This window comes from Canis lupus, chromosome 21 (genome assembly GCF_048164855.1).
Source record: "Canis lupus baileyi chromosome 21, mCanLup2.hap1, whole genome shotgun sequence".
Classification (NCBI taxonomy): Eukaryota; Metazoa; Chordata; class Mammalia; order Carnivora; family Canidae; genus Canis; species Canis lupus.
Genome location: NC_132858.1, coordinates 36754023 through 36776235, shown reverse-complemented (window position 1 = coordinate 36776235; position 22213 = coordinate 36754023).

Below are 22213 nucleotides of genomic sequence, written 5' to 3'. Positions count from 1 at the left end.
GGAGTGACTAGGTAGTAAAACGAGTTAAGGAAGTGGAGACAGGTTGGGTTGTCAACTCATTCTATATATATTTTTCCATGAAGGGGAGCAGAAAAAATGGGAGATGGGGGCTCAATGGAGGAGTTGCCTTTAAGATCAGAATTACTGGATTGTTTTTTAATATTAATGGAAACAGAGAGAGGGAAACATTGATGATGAAAGAGGACAGGTAAATGAAAGAGCAAAGTCCTAGTAGAGGAAGGGAGGCCAGGATTCAGAGAACAAACACAGGTTTTAGGCTTTGGTGGGCATAGAAACATTCTTCTATGTTTATAGGACATAAGATAGAAAAAATATGTACACACATACACACAGTAAGAAGATGAAGGAGTTAGTGTTACATCTATTTTCTCATTATAAAATTGGATCATGAATGGGAGATGAGCAGGAAAGGAGGAAGAAAGCAGAGAAAGGAGGAAGTATGAATTACTGGTAAGGGTAGAAAACCAGTATAGATCTATATAATGAGATTGCTGGAGCATTTTTAGTGTCCTTTTGAGATTGGTGGCCATGAATTTAGAGTTTCTAGTCATGTAACTTGGGTGGCTTTCTCTAATAAATTTCAGCAACTCTTAGGGTGGATAATTCTCCTCCATAGAGAATCAGCCTACTCAGCACTAGACTGAGATAGAGGTGTGGTCAGTGTGAGTCTGAGCTCAACTGTTTGGTATTGTCGGCAGCAGTGTGTGGGCGGAGGATTTTTCTAGGTCTATTTAAAAGGACATATATTATTAAATTAACAGTTGATGGATCCCTGGCTTCCGCTAGTTGAGAGCAGTAAGCAAGGAAAAGATAGAGAATGGACTCCCTGAGGTCAAGTGCCAAAAGTGTAGCTGAGAGTAGACCAACAATTAGAATATTATAGGCAAGATTTGAAACAAAAGAAACTACCTGAAATGTAATCGCCAAGGCTGAGAGATGGGATCGATTGCCTGCAGACCACCCCAACAATGTCATCCAAAAGAATCTCATGCTCTGCCTGGGTATCCCTCTAGTGTTCAGCTGGGAATTTGTGTCTAAAAGGGCTGCATATCCATCCTATTGTGTGAGACCTTCTTAAAAATTATGATTTTTAACTCCACGGAAATTCCTATTATTTATAATAGGATATTTATTATGCATGTGATACTTTGGACTATATATAAAAGGGTTAAATTTTTTTCAATACCACTATTTTTGCTATATTATAAATAAAAAAAACTATTTCCTTGAATTCTATTGTATTTCTCATTTAATAATAAAATACTGCTTCCAATAGTATATTCTTTTATTATATATTAAATATTTTTCTCAATTTTTGTTAAAATTTTATATATGTATTATCCACCTGGAATTTATTATATGGCATAAGATAGGAATGTTTCTCCACATATAATTAATTTTTCAAAAATTTTTGTTTAAATGTCCACATTTACAGTATTAGTTTCTGTAAATTCAGTTTCACTTATTTTTCAATTCTTCTATGAGCCCTAAACTATTAAATTGATATTCTTTAACGGGATGTATTTTCTTTTTTTTCTTTTTTTTTTTTTTTTCCAGTCTGGTCAAGATATCACAGCTCTGTCTTTCAAAGTGTTCATTTTTTACTTCACATAAGCTATAAATTATCTAGCCTAGTTATATTTAAAAATACATAGTTATATTAATAGGAATTACATAAATTTTTAGGTTAGTTTGTCTTTACTCCAGAAAAATGTCAGATGTCTGCATTTATTCAGATATTATTTTATTCTTCAGTAAAATGTATTTTTTAGCATAGTTCTATCACACTTTGAACATTTTCTTGTTTTCTAGAACAGGGTATTCTGACCACTTCTCCTATTTCCATACAAAAGATCTATAATCAAGCATTTCACTAAGGACTCTGGTTCATTCCAGTGGGGGATAGTATTCAGAAATGAATACTGGAGCAGAGCTCCAGGTTCCCACTCAGTGAAATTACTGTGGCTTTCCTGGCAGAAGGGAAGAAAGCTACGTGGTAGGGACATAGATCACGCTGGCTGCATGTTCATGATGAAGCCTACTTCTCTCTAAGACTGAATCTGTACATATTTTTTCTTTTAAGTTTTTCTTTAAATTCTAGTTAGTTAACATATAGAGTAACATCGGTTTCAGGGATAGAATTTAGTGATTCATCACTTAAACAAACACCCAGTGTTCATCATAACAAGTGCCCTCCTTAATGCCCGTCACCCACCCACCTCCCTCCATCAACCTTCAGTTTGTTCTCTATTGTTAAGAGTTTCTTATGATCTGCTTCCCTGTCTTGTCTTTTCTCCTTCCCATATGATCATTTCTTAAATACTATGTTTCTTAAATACTATGTGATTTCACTCATAAGTGGAATTTCTCTTTTTCTGACTGACTTATTTCACTTAGCATAATACTCTCTAGCTCCATCCATGCCATTGCAAATGGCAAGATTTCATCCTTTTTGATGACTAATATACCATAATATGTATTTCTATACATATGTACATATGTATTTTTTTGTTTTTTCAGTGCCCTTTGATTTTGCATACAGTCAGGTTAAAACAATGGACAATAAAAGAATGAACACATTCCTCACATGCATGATTCACTCTTGTCTAAATGCCCCAGCCTGTGACATCTTTGCTTTCTGTATTACTAGTTATCCGAGATCTTGAAGAAATATTGAACCTCTAAAAAGCTATTGTCTGGTAGATCAGTACAGTGAATGGCATTCTGGATCTTAGTTTTACCAAAGATTTCTCTGAGAGTTCCAGAGAGTAAATGCCTGGCAATCTCAGGATCAGGAGGTTCACAGAATTCTCTAAATGTCTTTGTAGGATTATTTTGTTGAATCTCCATTGCTACACAAGGCCCAGAATACATGAGATGTCACCATCTCATTATACTCAGACACTACTCCTTTATAAACTTCATATATAAACTTTATGTACACACACACACACACACACACACACACACCACTTCTTTATCCACTTATCAGTGGATGGATGGATACTTGGACCCTTTCCATAGTTTGGCTATTGTGATAATGCTGATATAAACATTGGGGTGCATGTACCCCTTCAAATCTGTATTTTTGTATCTTTTGGGTAAATATCTAGTAGTGCAATCTCTGGATTGCAGGGTAGTTCCATTTTTAACTTTTTGAGGAATCTCCACACTGTTTTCTAGAGTGGCTATATCAGTTCGCATTCCCACCAACAGTGTAAGAGGGTTTTCCTTTCTCCACATCCTCATCAACATCTGTTGTTTCCTGTGTTGTTAATTTTAGCCATTCTGACAGGTATGAGGTGTTATCTTGTCATGGTTTTGATTTGCATTTTCCTGGTGATAAGTGATGTTGAGCATCTTTTCATGTGTCTGTTAGTCATCTGGATGTCTTCTTTGAAAAAATGGCTATTCATGTGTTCTATTTCTTAACTGGATTATTTATTATTATTATTTTTTTAGGTGTTGAGTTTGATGTGTTCTTTATAGATTTTGGACACTAACCCTTTATCAGGTACATCATTAGCAAATATTTTCTCCCATTCCGTAGGCTGCCTTTTAGTTTTGTTGATTGTTCTCTTCACTGTGCGGAAGTCTGGATGATGTCCTAATAAATTTTACTTTTGTTTTCCTTGCTTCTGGCAACGTGTCTAGTAAGAAGTTCCTATGGCCAAGGTCAAAGAGGTTGCTGTCTGTGCTCTCTTCTAGCATTTTGATGGTTTCCTGTTTCACATTTAGGTCTTTTTTTTTCACATTTAGGTCTTTTATCCTTTTGCATTTGTTTCTGTGTATGATATAAGAAAGTGGTCCAGTTTCATTCTTCACATGTTGCTGTCCAGTTTTCCCAAAAACACTTGTTGAAGAGACTTTTTTCCATTGGATATTCTTTCCTACTTTGTCAAAGATTAGTTGACCATATAGTTGTGGGTCCATTTATGGGTTTTCTATTCTGTTCCATTGTAAATCTGTGCATATTATTTTAATCCTTTTTAAATTGAGTATTGGCTGTCATTTCAAATATTTTTAAAAAGGTACTCAATTTTTCCCTTTTTCTTTCCCAATTTGGTTATGTATTTTAGCCAAAAGTTTTTCCAAAATCTCTAGAAGACTTCATTTTTGTCTTAGAACTGGAACAGTTACATATTAAACATACCTTAATATACCAATGCCGGTTAATATTACCAGAGTGCTAAGCATTTGAAAGTGGGGATCTTTCAAATCTTTTAGGCAACGATATCACTTTCTTTTAGACTCAACAGCCTTTTATACCTTTATCAAATAAAAGCACCCACTTAACCTCTACTTTTGATGGACTTATACAGCACATATTTTGGAATTCCTTTTGAAGTCCCTAAATTCTTGTTTTGTCTAATTTTTAATATGTAACTGACTTGCTACACTTTTAAGATTTCCTGTACATTCATTCCTCATGTATCTCCATGTTATACTATGATTGCCTGTACTTTGATGTAATATTTTACCCTGAATATTTTAATATTAACAAAACTTTATTTTTTTTTAAATTTTTATTTATTTATGATAGTTACAGAGAGAGAGAGAGAGGCAGAGACACAGGCAGAGGGAGAAGCAGGCTCCATGCGCCGGGAGCCCGATGTGGGATTCGATCCCGGGTCTCCAGGATCGCGCCCTGGGCCAAAGGCAGGCGCCAAACCGCTGCGCCACCCAGGGATCCCTAATATTAACAAAACTTTAAAAGTGTCGTTAGTAGTTTCAGGATGTAAGAACATCCTCTTTGAACTTAATATTTGAAAAGGTTGCAAAAGCATTTACTGGAGCCACCTTTTAGGATTGCAACTAAGTGAGATAACCCAGCCTCATACCAAAGATGGTAAGAAAAGTTTTCATTGTAATGTTTTTATGACTAAACCAATAAAGTATTAAAAAAGGAACAAAGAAGGAAGAGACAGAAAGATGATTAGAGCAAGCTTAAATATTCCCCACACTTTAGTTATACCATACACTTGGAACTGAACATCCATTTGTGTCCCTACCTCCCAAAAATACAAACCAGAGCAAAAATACAGATGTAAGAAAGGAAAATACAAAGAATAATGTATTATTTCTTTTGTGAAGGAATGCTAATTTGACTTCTTTAATGAATAAATACCAGCAGTTGTTTTAGTGTGCTTTCAAAGCTTTTTTTATATTAAAAAAATAAAATTGATTCTTTAATTTTTATGGCTTATTTTTTAGGTCTTCAAACATGTGTGCTAGGAAAAATATAGTATATCTTGAGGAAATGTTTGGCTAGTTAGTTTCTAATTTTAATAATGTTACCTGTACTATCATAGTTCAGTGAGTTCAGTGTTTTAAGCATTTTTAGGCATAGAATATCAAGACAAAATCAGAAGTATAAAGCTTGTGAGAGAGAAATCTTAAAATATATTAGAGTAATTCATCCTTGACCATATTCCTAGGTGGTTCAGTAGATCCATCAGAACAGAGTGAAGTGAAAAGTAATTTATTTTTTAAAGAAAGAATATAGGGAGAAATATTGAGATAAAATTCAACTTCTGACAAGAAAAATGGAATAATGTAGCAGCACAAAAAAACTATATAATTTAGGCTATTTTCTTCGAGATTGGACTATCACAGTCTTGATGGACAGTTTTGAATATCGAAATGGATGAATAATGTAACAAAAGGAACTTGATATAAAATGATAGATATTAAAAATAGAGAATAGAACAAATAATAAATATAATGCATGAGAACTTGCATTTAAAAAATATTAGAAACTAAATATTAAGACCATGAGCCTTGAAACAGATCCAAAGTAGCCAAGATAGTCACATGCTATAAAAAAATAAACTACTGTATTGTAATAAAAAGAAAATAAGTTGAGTATACAAGCAAAAAGTCATGTAGGATGGTAAGATAATCTGACTTTCAGCTACACATTATGCCAAAAGAACAACATACATAAGAAATTCACAGAAAAAGAAAAAAAATCTTAGCTAAGAATTATATATACCAGCCAAACTTAGACTCAAGAATAAAGATTACAGACTACCAGTTAGGAAAACCACAACTTAGAGAAAATAATTCTAGGAGTCCTTCCTGAGAAGCTTACAGAGAACATGATTCAAGCAACCAACATGACTAGTATAAGGACCGGTATTAAGCAATATATATATATATATATATATATATATATATATATATATATATATATATTTACCTAATAATGTAAGATTAAATGATGTAAGGAAGACATGTAGAATATAAGAGCTACATGCCTTGACAACACAGGTACAGTGTGGTAAAAGAAGCTTGCCAATTGACTGTAGATATTAACAGAGTATAGGGAGAAGAAAGCAAGCACATAGAGTTCCTTAATATAACATGTTTTGTGATTTTATTTTGGGCACATATAACTATTTTACATATCTACAAAATAAGCTGAGTTTTAAAAAAATTCCAAAACTCAAAAGCAAATTTAAAACAGGTGAACCTAAATATGTAGTGAACAACCACAGCGAGGCTTAATATTATGAGTGGGTTTATGAGCCAGTAATCTGTCTGTGTATTCTTGGTGGGATTATAATCTAAGGATGAAGAAAGAATGGCTACAAAATTTTAAACTGATTTCTGTAACCATATTGTTAGGGATAATGTTGATATTGCTACTCTGAAACTTGTTTGTATGTAGTGTCAGATAAATCAGATGAGTCATTATGCTGCTGTAATCCAGATTTTCAGCATGGATGAAAAGCCATCAATGAATGCATATAAAAATCATATAGTTCTGATTCTGATTTGGAAGTACCAGCATGAAAAATGTTAATCACTCTCTCCATTGAAACAGTCTAGAAATAATGATCATAACAATAAGTAATGATAAACTCTCCTAATCCACAGGTTGTGTTATCTAACTAATACTTTTCACTAAAAGAACAAGGTTTCTTAGAAAAATAGTTGCAGGGTAAAGGCAGGAAATATTAAGATGAGAAAAGAAGCAAGGAAACAAGCCATCAAAGACATATAGAATTAAGTCTAAAGAATTAGGAGCAACCTAAATAGGATTCCACTAGGCTTAAATCAGAAAATTTGAGCACCCCTAGGATAATAGATTGAAAGTATTGAAAAGCATCAAATATGATTAAATTGACAAAATAACAACGATGCTATCTCAGGATAAGAAACTCATTGATCACTTTTGGAAGACATTTGAAGACTAACTCAGTATTCTGAAAAAAGTAAATAAAAGAAAATAATCTGGCTGTTTCTGCCTTTCCTCCATACACTGTATCCCCTGGTTTTTATTTAATTTACATTTCATTTTTATTTTTAAAATTTTTATGACTAAAGTATGGTTGATATACAATGTTCTATTAGTTTCAGGTGAACAACATAATGATTTGACAATTCTATGCATTACTCAATGCTCACCATGGTAATTGTGGTCACCATCTGTCACCATACAATGTTAATACAATATTACTGACTTTATTTCCTATGCTGTGCTTTTCATATCCATGACTTATTTATTTTACAACTGGAAGTTTGTACTAGAATATCACAATTCTACAACCAACACCTAATTTATTAATGGACATAGGCCATGGTAATCAATTCCTGTTAACATAACTAAAGCAAAGAAAGCAGACTATGTGCCTCCTTTGGAATGCCACAGCACTACTTGATCCAAACATAAATCAGATCAAGCTTCTAGCTTTCACTGAAAATTTATTAAACATACAAGATGAGAGGAAAATACTGAATGACATGATGGGGATGCAATCAGCAAACTCCAGAGTCTGAGAAACCCTATATGACAAATTGCCTGTTTCTTCAACAACAATAAAAGCAATAAATAAATGTAAGAGATTAAAAAAGATTTCAGAAATATATTACCCTATGACAATTATGGAATTATTATTATTATTTGAATCTCAATTCAAACAACCAAACTGTGAAACAAACACTTGGGGAATTGGGAAACTATGTCATTGACTGAATATTTGATGATATTATGGAATTCTTGGTATTGTTGTTTTCTGTGGAATCATTAGTATTTATGGATACATTCTGAAATACTTATGGATGAACTTAAATATTATCAGGAGTGACTTCAACATAACTGAAGATAGAGATAAAATAAGATTAGCAGATTACATTGTAATTACTGAATTGTTGAAGATTCATTATACTGGCCTCCATACTTTGGTATATATTTACAATGTTCTGCAATAATAAGTTAAGAGTTTAATGATGTCCTGTATGTTGAGATGATGATGGGAATAAAGAGAAATGGAAACCGTGAGGGGGAGTTGGAAGTGTTAACAGATAGGACTCAGCAGTCATTTGGAGCTACATAGGGAAGGGTACATGAAGCAAGAGGAGACGGCTCCAGATGATCAAAACGTGCACCCCAGCAGCTTGGGCTCTAGACAAATATAATGTGCAATGGATTTATTTAGGTGATAGATTTTGCTTGAAAGTTGAAATGAGAGGATAGTGGGATAAGTGAATTAAGGAGCTTGTAAAGACTTAGTAGCAGTGAAAGAGCATGACTGGAACAGAAGAAAGATGACACCATGAGAGGCTGAGACATAGGGCCAGAAAGAGAGTGCTCTGGACCTTCATGTTGCCACCAGCACCCTGTTTCATATTTAATATATGTTTCATTTGGTTTCCATATCTGAAAATTGGTAGTGGACTTAATATATAGATATTTGCAGCTCCCAGATGTGTTTCTCTTCATGTATAAATCTTTTTTGCTGGTTAATATTCCCCATATAAAGAAAAGTACTGCTTGAATCTATATATTGATTAAAGATACACCAGCTCACTATCCTTTCTTAAATATCTATTTCTCAACATAGCCTTAATTGTGAGGAAAGCGTGTGGTAAATAAAGTTTACTTTAAAAAAAATTATTTATTTGGGAGAGAGAGAGAAAAAAATTAGAGAGCACTGACATGAGGAGGGGCAGAGGGAGAGAGAGAGAGAACCTCAAGCAGACTCCCCACTGAGCATAGAACCTGACGTGGGGCTCGATCTCATGACCCTGAGATCATGACCTGAGCCAAAATCCAGAGTCAGACACTTAACCAACTGAGCTACCCAGGCACCTTAAGTTTACTTAAAAAAAAAAAAATCTTACTTATTTATTCATGACAGAGAGAGAGAGAGAGAGAGAGAGAGGCAGATGGAGAAGAAAGCTCCATGCAGGGAGGCTGATATGGGACTCGATCCCAGGTCTCCAGGATCACACCCGGGCCCAAGGCAGCGCTAAACCACTGGGCCACCAAGGCTGCCCAGGTTTACTTTTTTGAGTATGTGTTTTGCACTTTTAGTTTTAAGGAGCTTTGTGCCAAGTTTAAAATTTCCAGCTAATAATCTCTGCAGCTCTGGTGTTAACTATGCTAAACGTTACTATAGTAATCATAATCTGAGGCTATTTGCAAAACTGTGTATAACCTTTCTTGATGTTCAAAGTGTTTTTTTTATAAACATAAGAAATAAGAAACATATAGAAAGTGCTATAATGCTATTATTAAAAGTTCTGTTTAATAAAACTTGTGTCCCCACACTTCAGCTGGACTGTAGAGAGATGACATAGGACAACGTTAAATTTAGTAATAATTTTATTGACTTAATTTTCAGTGATGGTTCAAATACCAACCAACTGCATGTGCCCGGTCTATGTGAAAATTTACTATGTGCCTCAAAACAGGGCACAAGTTAATCCTTTGTCCCTTTATCTTTCCATAGAGGGCTGAGGGTACTTGCTCCACTACTTATAGTGAAATAGAATCACCTTCTGTTTATTTTCTCCACAACCTTCTTTAACTTTTCTTGTGAGGATGGAAACTACCTGCTTGGTGAGATGGTGATAGACTGAGGGTCATCAGGTCATATTTTTAAAGGTTGTTCTTTGTAGATAACTCAGGCTTCATCAAGCTAATTTCAATTACAGTGTTTAGGTATTTTTGCTGTTAAAATTCAAAACTCATGAAGTGACACATTGATTCTCGTTTTGGAAGGACAATGAATTGTTCAACCCTCGAATTTATTCATTCCTCCGGCCTCTAACGATATGCCAGTCACTGTTCTTGGTGTTGGAGAAATGGCTGTGACAAATCCCTTACATCCTGGTGGGTTAGAAAGCCTTGAATATTGGTCCAAGAAGTGAGATTTAGAGACCAAAATTATACCTGGCACACAGCCCTAGCTACCTAGCTGCAGCTCTGTCACCTGGTTTAAATGCGAGTGAACTTTGAAAGAACAGCAGCCTCAGAGACAAGTCTTAACAAGAGGGGGCCTCTATGTTTGGAGCACTCGGCAATGATTTGCAGATACCAGGTCATGGACTGCAATTACATTTAGAAATTCGAGTAAACAAAGATTGATGTTAGAAATCTAGGAGACTTCCACTTTTCTAAGACTCCTAGTACTTAACAAATGCTAAAGTTAGACGGGGCTCTTTGAGTTACTTTAGAAGAAGACCCAAGGGAATTTAGACCCCCACATTAAGAAGTTAGGACTCGTGTGAGAAACAGTTCTACCAAATAGCATTTCATTACTAGGCTCTTTTTTTATCATTCAGTCATACAAAAGACCATTGCTTCTAATATTGTGTTTCTTGGATAAAACAGCAGGCTGGGAAATTAGCAGAGTGAAGGAAATTCTACATTATCTTTTCACTTTTAAGAGCTGCACAATTAGTATATAGTACCAAATGTATTCCCCTCTCTCTCTTGATTTAAACTGTATCCAAGGTCACAGGGTGAATGTGACTTGATTTACTTCTTAAAATGTCAGGATTGTCTTAACTCCTCCCCCCTAGTCACACCTCAGTATTTCTCTCATTAGATCAGCACAAATTAAATGAACACAATTTTGATACTTGTGGATTTTGTAGAGAGACTATGAGTTCAAACACCGAAGACTGATACATTTTTGGTCCTTTTTGGGTAAGTAATCTTGAGCTGAGGTACAGAAAAAAATATGGCATTAATTACAATGCTAAGAAGAAAAATTTTAATGCTCATACCTGTGTTTTATTTCTAAGAATTAGTATTTCTCAAGGACAAACAAGATTGGGCAGCATTTTTTCCCCCTTATAATCAATATAAGAGTAGTGAGAGGAATAGAACCATTATCATGGAAAACATGATCAAGGATGGGAATTTGCTTAGGATAAATATTATTTCTACCTGATTCACCAGCCTAGGCATATATAAAATAGAAGAGAGATATGGACATTCCTAATTACTGTTAAGACTGGATTTAGGAAGAAGGCATGTATTATGGCAGGTTAACAGACCACCATTTGTGAAAAGACCTAGAGTCTAAAATTGAATGAATTCAGGGGCAATTTAAAGATAAGAAACCAATAAAGACAACCTTTGGAATCAAAGAGATATTGGGAAAACTCTCATGGACAGTTAGGATAGGTAACTAGGCAATTTTATAAAATCTGGACATGTTTTAGAAATGGTATCTTCAACAATAGATATAGGGTATTTTTGCAACATTTATGAAGCTTCAGATTCACAGATCTGTTGTGTTAAGCATGCACACTGAGGGAATAAACTCGGGGTATTTACAGTGCTAGGTTTCTAAAAGAAGATACAAGGAGTATATAAAAGTAATTAATTATGGGAAGTCCTGGGAGGCAGTCTCACATGTAGAACAGGCTTGGGTTAAAAGTTGGTCTGATGGGAGGTAATTTCTTCTCTTTTTATTGAAGTATAATTAACATGCATCTGTATATTAGTTTCAGGTGTATAACCTGTTAATTCCACAATTCTCTACATTACTCAAGGATTTCCACAATAAGGGTAGTCACTAACCATCACCATATTTTGGTAAAATATAATTTACTTTATTCCCTATACTGAACTTTTCATTTCCATGACTTATTTATTTTATAACCAGAAGTTTATACCTCTTAAGCCCTTTTATCTAATTCACCCATCCCCACCCACCCACCCTCTGGCAACCACCAGTTTGTTCCCTGTTTTATGAGTCTGTTTTTTGGATTATTTTATTTTTTAGATTTACACATGTAAGTGAAATAATATATTTATCTTTCTCTGTCTGAATTATTTCACTTAACATAATGCTCTCTAGTTCCCCCCATGTCATTGCAAATGGCAGGATCTTATCCTTTTTATGGGTGTGTGATATTCTTGTGTATGTGTATGTGTATGTGTGTATACTATCTTCCTTATCCATTTGTCTATCAATGGACATAGGTTGCTTCCATATCTTGGCCATCATGAATAATCCTGCAATAAACATAGGGGGTGCATGTATGTTTTTGAATTAGTGTTTTTGTTTTCTTTGGGTAAATAACCAGTAGTGGGATTACTGAGTTATATCGTATTTCTATTTTTAAGTTCTTTTGAGGATGCTCCAAATGTTTCGTACTGTGGCTGCACCAATTTACATTCCCACCAACAGTCCATGAGGGTTCCTTCTCCATATTCTCCCAAAGACTTGTTATGTCTTGTCTTTTTAATTCTAGCCAATCTGACAGGTGTAAGGTGATATCTTACTGTGGTTTTGATTTACATTTCCCTGATGATTAGTGATGTTGAGTATCTTTTCATGTGTCTGTTGGCCATCTGTATATCTTCTTTGGAAAATGTCTATTCAGGTTCTCTGCCTTTTTTTTCCAAATTATTTGTGGGTTTTTTGGTGTGGAATTGTAATAGTTCTAAACATATAATTTAGGATATTAACCCCTGATCATATGCCAATATGATATATCATATGCCAATATTTTTCACTAGGTTGCTATTTTGTTTTATTGATACCTTCCTTCACTGTGCAAAACTTTTTATTTTGATATTTTCCCAATAGTTTATTTTTGCTTCTGTTTCCCTTGCCTGAAGACACATATTTAGAAAAATGTTGCTAAGGCTGATGTCAAAGAGATTGCTGCCTACATTTTCTTCTAGGAAGTTTATGCTTTCAGGTCTCACACTTAGATCTTTAATCCATTTTTAATTTTTTTAATCCATTTTGAATTTATTTTTTATGTACAGTGTAAGAAAGAGGTCCAGCTTCATGCATTTGCATGTGGCTGTCCATTTTTCCCAACACCATTTGTTGAGAAGACTGTATTTTTCCCGTTGTATATTCTTGCCTCCTTTGTCATGGATTAATTGGCCATCTAAGTGTGGGTTTATTTCAGAGCTACTTATTCGGTTCCATTGATCTGTGTGTCTATTTCTGTGCCAGTATCACACTGTTTACTATAGCTGTGTAGTATATCTTGAAATGTGGGATTGTGATACTTCTGGTCTTGCTCTTCTTTCTCAAAATGGGATGTAATTTTTGGATATTACTTAAGGAGGTGAGGATGTCATCATTTGTTCAACTAGTGAATGCTTTTGATTGGGACAGAATTTATCAAATTCATATACACTCATATGGAAAACAGCCAACCAGAATCTGGGAGAACATTTTAGGAAAATTAATCACAGATGATGAAAAAAAAATTCACCTCCAGAAACAGAGAACCCCACCATGAATGGAAACTATTGAGAGCAGGTCTCAGGCTTATGAGATGACAGCACGGGCAAAAGAACAAAACGAAGAGGCTTGGGAAGACAGTTTTAGGAAAGTACCTAGGAAGAGAGTTATTTAACAAGAGGGATGCCTTGCAGCTTGTCTGGGTATTTTTAAACTTATCTCCAGGGAAACCTGGAAATCTAGTACTAACCTTTGACCAAGGAAAGGATGAAATAGACTAGCTATTGATTTATAATGTGGTGTGTAAAGTCAAATTCTCTGGGAGACATGCTGTGCTAGCTTGTTATCTACATTGCGTAGTGAAAATGTATAGATTGATGGTTACATCTGGCTCAATGAGTTATAAAGCCACATTTTAGTTGGGTGACCAGTAGAGTATAAAAGACTCCTCAGTAAACTTGCACGTTATTTCAGATGAAACCTAAGTATCTTGTACATATCTTGGTGGTTCATAAACCAAACATGCAGCATGTCCTGTGTGACTGAGGCGGGACCCTGGAGAGCTGCACTTGTACATCATGGCCTTTCCATAAGCTTCTCTCTTCTGCTGAATGTGTCCTTTACCTTCATAAAAGTTTTACATGACTATTCCCTGTGGAGTTCCATTATGTCTTTCAACTATCTGATGTTGTGTGATTTCTGCAGCAGTGATTTCATTTAGAGTGAGCAGCAGGCTTTAAAGAGAGGAAAAGAAGCAGCTGATGACAAGTATCCTACTATAGCAAAATAGAATATAAAAATACACAAGGCCATCTCACCACTAAATAATGATTTAATATAGTAAACTGCCATCCCATAGAGCAACAAAAGCAGAGTCCTTGATATGAGAACTTGAAGAAGCCACCTTCCTAACGTGCCTCACAAAAAAAGAAATATCCTCCTATCTAGTACTTACTCCAGGAAAATAAGACATTCAAAGGAAAGATAAAATCATGGCATCCATCCTACAAAAAACAAAAACTAAAATAAGGATCAAAACAGTTCCATAAACAAATAAAAGCAAAGCTTCCTAGAAGTAGTATTTCTCTCAGAACTAAAAATAATGAAATAAAAAATTGTAGATGTGAAAGAACACTAAAAAAATAAAAGTAACAAGTTTTAAAAAGAGACAGGTAATGAAAATAGATAGTAGAGGATGTGCAATGTTAAAACTTGGAAATGATTTACAATTAATTTATAAAGTAAGATTAAGTTACAAGGTACCTCAAAAGAAAATAGAAACTACTTAAAGTACATCAAATAACACAAGAAGTATAGAAATGAGAAAAAAAATAAACAATAATAGAGTTGGAGAGAAAGACAGAGAAGGTGGGAAGACAAAGAAGATTGAAGACAGATTATCAGCAAAGGAAATCCAATGTACACATAGCAGGAATACCAAAGGAAAAGATTGAAGAATAAAACATAACACCACCAACAAAAACAAAGCTAATATATTTTTAATTAGAATACAAGAAGTCCTCATTTTTAAAATGCCTGAATCTGTATAGAGAAACCATGTACAATGTGCCTGGGGAAGTTGTCTTGGGATGCTAAACATTAACACTTAGCTTACCAAGATCATAGATTTTAGAGATAGCATAGGGGCACCTGGGGGGCTCAGTCAGTTAAGCATCTGATTCTTGGTTTTGGCTCAGGTCATGATCTCAGGATCTTGAGATCAAACCCTCAGTCAGGCTCTGCACTCAGTGGGAAGTCTGCTTGAGAGTCTCCCCCTCTGCCCTGCCCCCACTCTTCTAAATAAATAAATAAATAAATAAATAAATAAATAAATCCTTTTAAAAAGGGTAGCAGAAAAATCTTAAGTCCTTAATCAAACACATGTCAATGCACTGACAAAGTAAAAAAGTAAATAAAAGTATATTGGCATCAGACTCTTTCAGAGGAACACCAAGTATAAGACACAGTATAATGACACAGTTTCTACCAGATATGTGAGGGAAGAAAATGTGAGCCAACAATTTTGTATCCAGCCAAGGGTTTTTTTTTTCACATTTCGAGGTTATAAGAAACCACTGTTGAACATGCATGAATTCAAGTTTATGAGTCCTTCCTAAGCAATCTTTGTGAAGATGAGCCTATATAACCAGGAGCTGATTGAAGAGATTCCATATTAAATTTTGGTATTGAATATTGAATATAGAAAATTATATAAGTAACACTAAAACAAAGGTGAGGATGAGAATAAATAGTTGGCATAAATTATATACTTTATAAAAGGAAGGAAGAAAAACAGGGTAGAAGAAGGAGAGAAAAGGGGAAATAAAATATGGTACATCATTGCTTCAAGTTGGTAGTTGGGAGCCAAAGGATAACATTTGAGTGCAAGATGCTTGAGTATTATATTGATCTAAATTCTCTAAAGGAACAGAACCAACAGGATGTATAAACAGATTTCTTGTAAGGAATTGACTCACACAATTACAGGGACTGAGATGTCTCATGATCTGCCAATGGCAAGCTGGTGACCCAAGAAAGCCTGAGGTGTATGTAATTCAGTCTGAGTGCAAAGGCATGAGAAACAAGGTAGTTGATTATGAAGATTCCAGTCTGATTCTGAAGGCCTGAGAGCCAAGGGGACTGAGGGTAGGACTGAGTGCAGGAGAAGATCAAGTCTCCACCTCAGCAATCAAGAAGGAAGAGTCAAATTCTTCCTTCCTCCAACTTTGTGTCCTACTCAAGACCTCAGTGGATCGGATGATACCCAGTGACTTTGGGGATGGCAAACCACCTTACCAAGTCCACTAGCTCAAATGCTGATTTCATCTTGAAGCGCCCTCACAGACACACCCAGGAATACTGTTCAGCCAAATATCTAGGCACCCCGTGATCCTGCCAAGTTGATGCATAAAATTATCCATTACAAGTATATTTAAGAGTAGGAATATAAACATTAAGAAAGATGATATGATTGACTAAAATTAAATGGTAGAAGAGAAAGAACAACAGAGAAGGAAGAGCTACCATGTGAATATTGTTTGTTCATAATAGGGACCCATATATTCTTTTTTTTTAAGATTTTATTTATTTATTCATGAGAGACAGAGAGAGGCAGAGACACAGGCAGAGGGAGAAGCAGGCTCCATGCAGGGAGCCCAACCTGGGACTCGATCCCGGGTCCCCAGGATCACACCCTGGGCTGAAGGCAGGCGCTAAACCGCTGAGCCACCTGGGCTGCCCGGGACCCATATATTCTTAAGGAGAATGGAGACTGAGATATTCACATAAAGGTAAACATTGGAATCAAAATGCAAGTTTTTCTAATACTGAAAGACAAAATTAAAAAAAATAGATGGCATAGTGAATGTCTAATTGCTAAGTGTATATACACTTAATTCATCTGCTTAAAATTAAAATTTCAGATAGACTGGCACAGCAAAATGAACTTTATATCATATAGAAAAGTAACACCAAAAACCATGCTTTATTTAATTTTTTTTATTTAAAATCAATTAACATATAGTGTATTTTTAGTCTAAAAGGTAGTTTAGTGATTCATCAGTTGCATTTAACAGCCTGTGCTCATTACATCACGTGCCTTCCTTAAAGCCCATCACCCAGTTACCCCATCCTCCCACCCACCACCTCCCTTCCAGCAACCCTCCGTTTGTTTCCTATAGTTCAGTCTTTTATGGTTAAAACAAATGAATGTAGGGAAAGGGAGGGGAAAATAAAGTAAGATGAAATCAGAGAGACAGATAAACCATAAAAACATGTTTTAGAGAGGCAAAAATCAAAGGAGGAAAATAAGAATAACAGCAAAAACAAAAAAGAAAGTAGGGATAACAACTAGATATCCGATGGAGTATAATTCAGCCTAAAAAAATGTATCAAATAAGAAAAAGTGTTGTATGTTACAATGTTATATCATCACAGTAAAGATAAAAGAGTTATAAATCTCTAAACAACATATATACCAACAACTTTCATAAAGTTCTGCAGAAGATGCATTAAAAACACACTAATAAGAGACTTTAATACAGTAAAACTGTCTTAGTCCAAGATAGATCAAGAGCAAAAGTTTATGTGAGCATCTACATAGTTCATATTTATTTCTATACAATTTATTGAAACATAAATCCCAATATTAAAGAATATAACTTCTTATCAATCATACATAAAACAATCTTGAAAATTAAAAAACAATTAAGCCATAAAGAATACTTCAACTTATTATGAAAAGTTGAAAAGCAAACAATATTTTCTGACCACAGTGCAATAGGATCATAATATGACACCCAAATTAAAATCGAATTAGAATCTTTTATATGGAAATTAAATGGCTTTAATAAAATAACTAATGGAATAATGTAAAGTACAAATTAAAATAGAAGAACACAGTAATGAAAGTAATACATGTGTGGGAAATGGTTGAGGCTCACAGCTTATGGCCAAGAAAGAATTCTTAGGACATCTTTGGTACAAAAAGGTGGTTTTATTAGAGCAAGGGGACAGGATCTGTGAACAGAAATAACTGCACTGGGGTCGTGAGGAGTGGCCGATGATTTTCTTTCAAGTTGGGAAAGGGTTAGGGATGGTTTAAGACTCTAAGGAAATTTGGGTGCAAGGATTTCAGGACCTTGAGGGGGCTAGCTATTGTTAGGAAAAAGTCATTTATTACCTCTAATAAAACCTTAGTCACAAAGACCCTTCAGGTATGTATTGGTGGGCCATATGCTTGGGGGATGATTACCAGCATGTATCTTGGGGGACTGGGTGAGTAGAGCTAAAGGAAATTCCCAAAGGAATTTTTTAAACATTTTTATTTATTTTTCTATTTGATTGAGAGAGAGATAGAGAGAAGGGGGGAAGGGGCAATGGGAGAGGGAGAAGCAGATGCCTTGTTGAGGAGGAGGCCCACTCTAGGGCTCGATCTCAGGACTCTGAGATCATGACCTGAGCCAAAGGCAGACACTTAACCCACTGAGTCACCCAGGGGCCCCCAAAGGAATTTTCATATGTTAAAGTGGACTCACAGGATCCTAGAGATTTGGGATAATGTTAAGCTAAGATTGCCTTTTGTCCCTAGCAAAGTATTAACATTGAGGTAGCTGAGTTCCTAGAGAAAGGTCACACTGCTTTTGTTAATGAACTGTAAGTAGTAAGGAAATTTTATTTTTCTTTTGCATTTTTTCCCACATCAATACATATTAGAACTTTTGGAATATATTTAAAATAATATTCAGAAGAAAATTCATATTGAAAAATTCACATCACTAAAACTAAAAGAATGGAAATAATAAAAATCCTACCAAAATATCGGGGTGTGGGGTCGGGTAGGAGAGGGAAACCAAAAGAAAGAACGGAAGAAAGGAGTTCACAAAGATGAAAGCTGGAAATGAAAAAAAAAAGTGATAAATAATTTAATTCTTTTTTAGAAAATAACAAAAAGAGGGAGGCACCTGGGTGGTTCAGTCACTTTGACATCCAACTCTTGATTTCAGCTCAGGTTATGATCTCAGGGACCTGAGATAGAGTCCCGAGTCAGGCTCAACCTCAGCGCACAGACTGTATGAGATTCTCTCCTTCTCCCTCTCTCTCTGCCACTCTTCCTACTCTCTCTCTCTAAAATAGTAAATAAATAAATAAAATCATTTTTTAAGATTTTATTTATTTAATCACGAGAGACACACAGAGAAAAGCAGAAACACAGGCAGAGGGAGAAGCAGGCTCCCTGCGGAGACCCTGATGTGGAACTCGATCTGCCAAAGGCAGATGCTCAACCACTAAGCCACACAGGCATCCCAATAAATAAATAAATAAAATCTTTTTTTTAAAAAAAGGAAAAATAACAAAAAGGGGACATTTCGCCACACTACCATATTCACAAAAATAAGAGAGCAAAGAGCATATGTACATAAAATAATGAAACAAATGACAAAGATAACACCAGTTCAATCATTTTTTAATCCCTGAGAGACTTGTAGATATCCTCCTGAATATATTTTTAAGTTTACATGAAGTAGGTAATTTTATAGGAAAAAATAATTTACTTAAACTGACCTCACTGTAATAGAAGAAACCAATTTTCATTTAACAAAATTATGAGGGGCATCTGGGTGGTTCAGTCAGTTAAGTGTCCAACTCTTGATTTTGGCTCAGGTCATGATCTCAGGGTTGGGAGAGCCAGATCCGCCTTGGGCTCTGTGATCAGTGGGGAGTCTGCTTGAGATTTCTTTCCCTCTTCCCCTCCCTCTGCTCATGCTTTTTTTCTCTCTTTCTCTAATAAATTAAAAAAAAATCCTTTAAAAAATCATCAAAGATCTATTTACACAAAAAGCAATATATTATGATGGATTCATAGTGGAAGTTTCCCAACCTTTAAAGACCAGATAATCCCAATACTATCGTAAATTGTTCCAGGCCACAGCAACAAAACAAAACAGCAAAAAGGGAAAATTTCCAAATTATTTGTAAAGCAAATACCAAAACCTGATAAAAATCACACACAAAAAGAAATCAAAATCATTGTCACCTGTGAACACTGAGGAGAAAAAAATTCCTACATAAGTATTCAAAGCATAATAATAAATGACATTAAAATAGAGGTGTAAGCATACTTCAGTGGTGTGTTGTTCATTAATGTAATTATTTATATTAGTAGATCTAAGGACAACTATCTTGAAGTATCTCCAGAGACACTGAAAATCCATGTGACAAATAAAAATGATTCTTTATTCTGTGATGAAAAACTATCAATAAATTAAATACTGGTACACATATACTGAACATGATAAAATAACTAATTCTCAGTCAGCAGGCCAGCATTTTATCTAACACTGAGACAATGGAGGCAGTCCCAGAGGCAGTCCATATCAGAAACAAGACAAAAATACCTCCTGTTATCATTCTTATTAAACATTGTATTAATAACAGTAGCTTATCAATTGCCAAAATGAGAAACAGCAAGTAGAGACATAATATGAAAGGAGGAACTAAAACTATTTGCAAATGGAGGTGCCTGGGTGGATCAGTCGGGTCAGCATCTGCCTTCATCTCAGATCATGATCCCAGGGTCCTGGGATCCAGCCCCACGTTGGGCTCCCTGCTCAGTGGGGCGTCTGCTTCTTCCTCTCCCCCTGCTCTCCCCCTACTCATGCTCCCCTGCACAAGTGTGCTCTCTCTCTCTCTTAGATAAATAAATCAATAAATCTTTAAAATAAATAAAATAAATCTATTTGCAGATGATGTGATTGTGTCTGCAAAGTCCCCCGAAAGAAATATTATGAAAACAATAAAACTATTTGGTAAGCTAGTGGAATATAAAATTGACATACCAGAGTAATTATATATGAATGAAAACCAATTAGAGGATATGACAAGAGGAAGGAGCCTATTTAAAACAGATTTTTCAAAAATATTTTTGATAAAATGTAGCATATATATAAATGTGGCATATATTTATAAAATCTAAACAAGAATAAGTTAAAACATTTCTGAAAAGCCCAAAAGTAGACCCAAATAAGCTAAATGACACATCTTATTCTTGAAGAAGAGAATTCAACATCATGAAGATACCAGTTTTCCCTTAGGTGATATCTAAATGTAACATCATCTCAGTAAAAGTACCACTTGTTTTTTTCTCTTTCTGGAGTTAGACATCTTAAGTATAGCAGATGTTATTTTTACATACCCTTCTTATACCCAAACTTAATTTTCCCCTTTTTTAAATACTCCAATACAGTTGATCAGCAATTCCTAAAATTTTAATTCCAAAGTATAGCTTTGTTCCATCATTGCTATCTTTTTCTAATGCCAGCATACAAATCTTTTTATTTTCTTGTTTTAAGTTTTTGTTTAAATTCTAGTTAGTTGGGATGCCTGGATGGCTCCACAGTTGAGCATCTGCCTTCTGCTCAGGGTGTGATCCCAGGATCCGGGATTGAGTCCCACATCGGGCTCCTTGCAGGAAGCCTGCTTCTCCCTGTCTATGTCTCTGCCATTCTCTCTTTCTCCTTCTCTCTCTCTCTCTCTCTCTCTTTCTTTGTCTCTGTGTGTGTCTCATGATAAATAAATAAAATCTTTTTTTAAAATTCTAGTTTGTTAACAAATAGTGTAATATTAGTTTCAGGAGTAGAATTTAGTGATTCATCACCCACATATAGCATCCAGTGCTCATTACAAGTGCCTGCATTAATGCCTATCACCCATTTATTCAGCCCCTACCCCTGCCCACTTCTCCTCCAGTAACCCTCAGTTTGTTATCTTCAGTTAAGAATCTATTTGGGGGCAACTGGATGGCTCAGTTGGTTAAGCGTCTGACTCTTGGTTCCAGCTCAGGTCATGATCTCATGGGTCATGGGATGGAGCCCCACATCAGACTCTGATGTGGGAGAAAAAGTCTCCTTGAAGATTCTCTCCCTCTTCTCTCTCTCTGTCTCTCTAAAACAAGCAAATAAATCTTTTTAAAAAAGAGTGTTTTGCGATTTGCCCACTTCTCTTTTTTCCCTATGTTCATCTGTTTTGTTTCCTAAATTCCACAGATGAGTGAAGTAATTTGGTATTTCTTTCTCTTACTGATTTACGTAGCTTGGCATAATACACTCTAGCTCCATCCAGGTATTGCAAATGGCAAGATTTCAGGCTTATTTATGGCTGAGTAACATTCCATTGTATAAATATATGCCACATCTTTATTTTTTTTTAGATTTTATTTATTTATTTATGAGAGACACAGA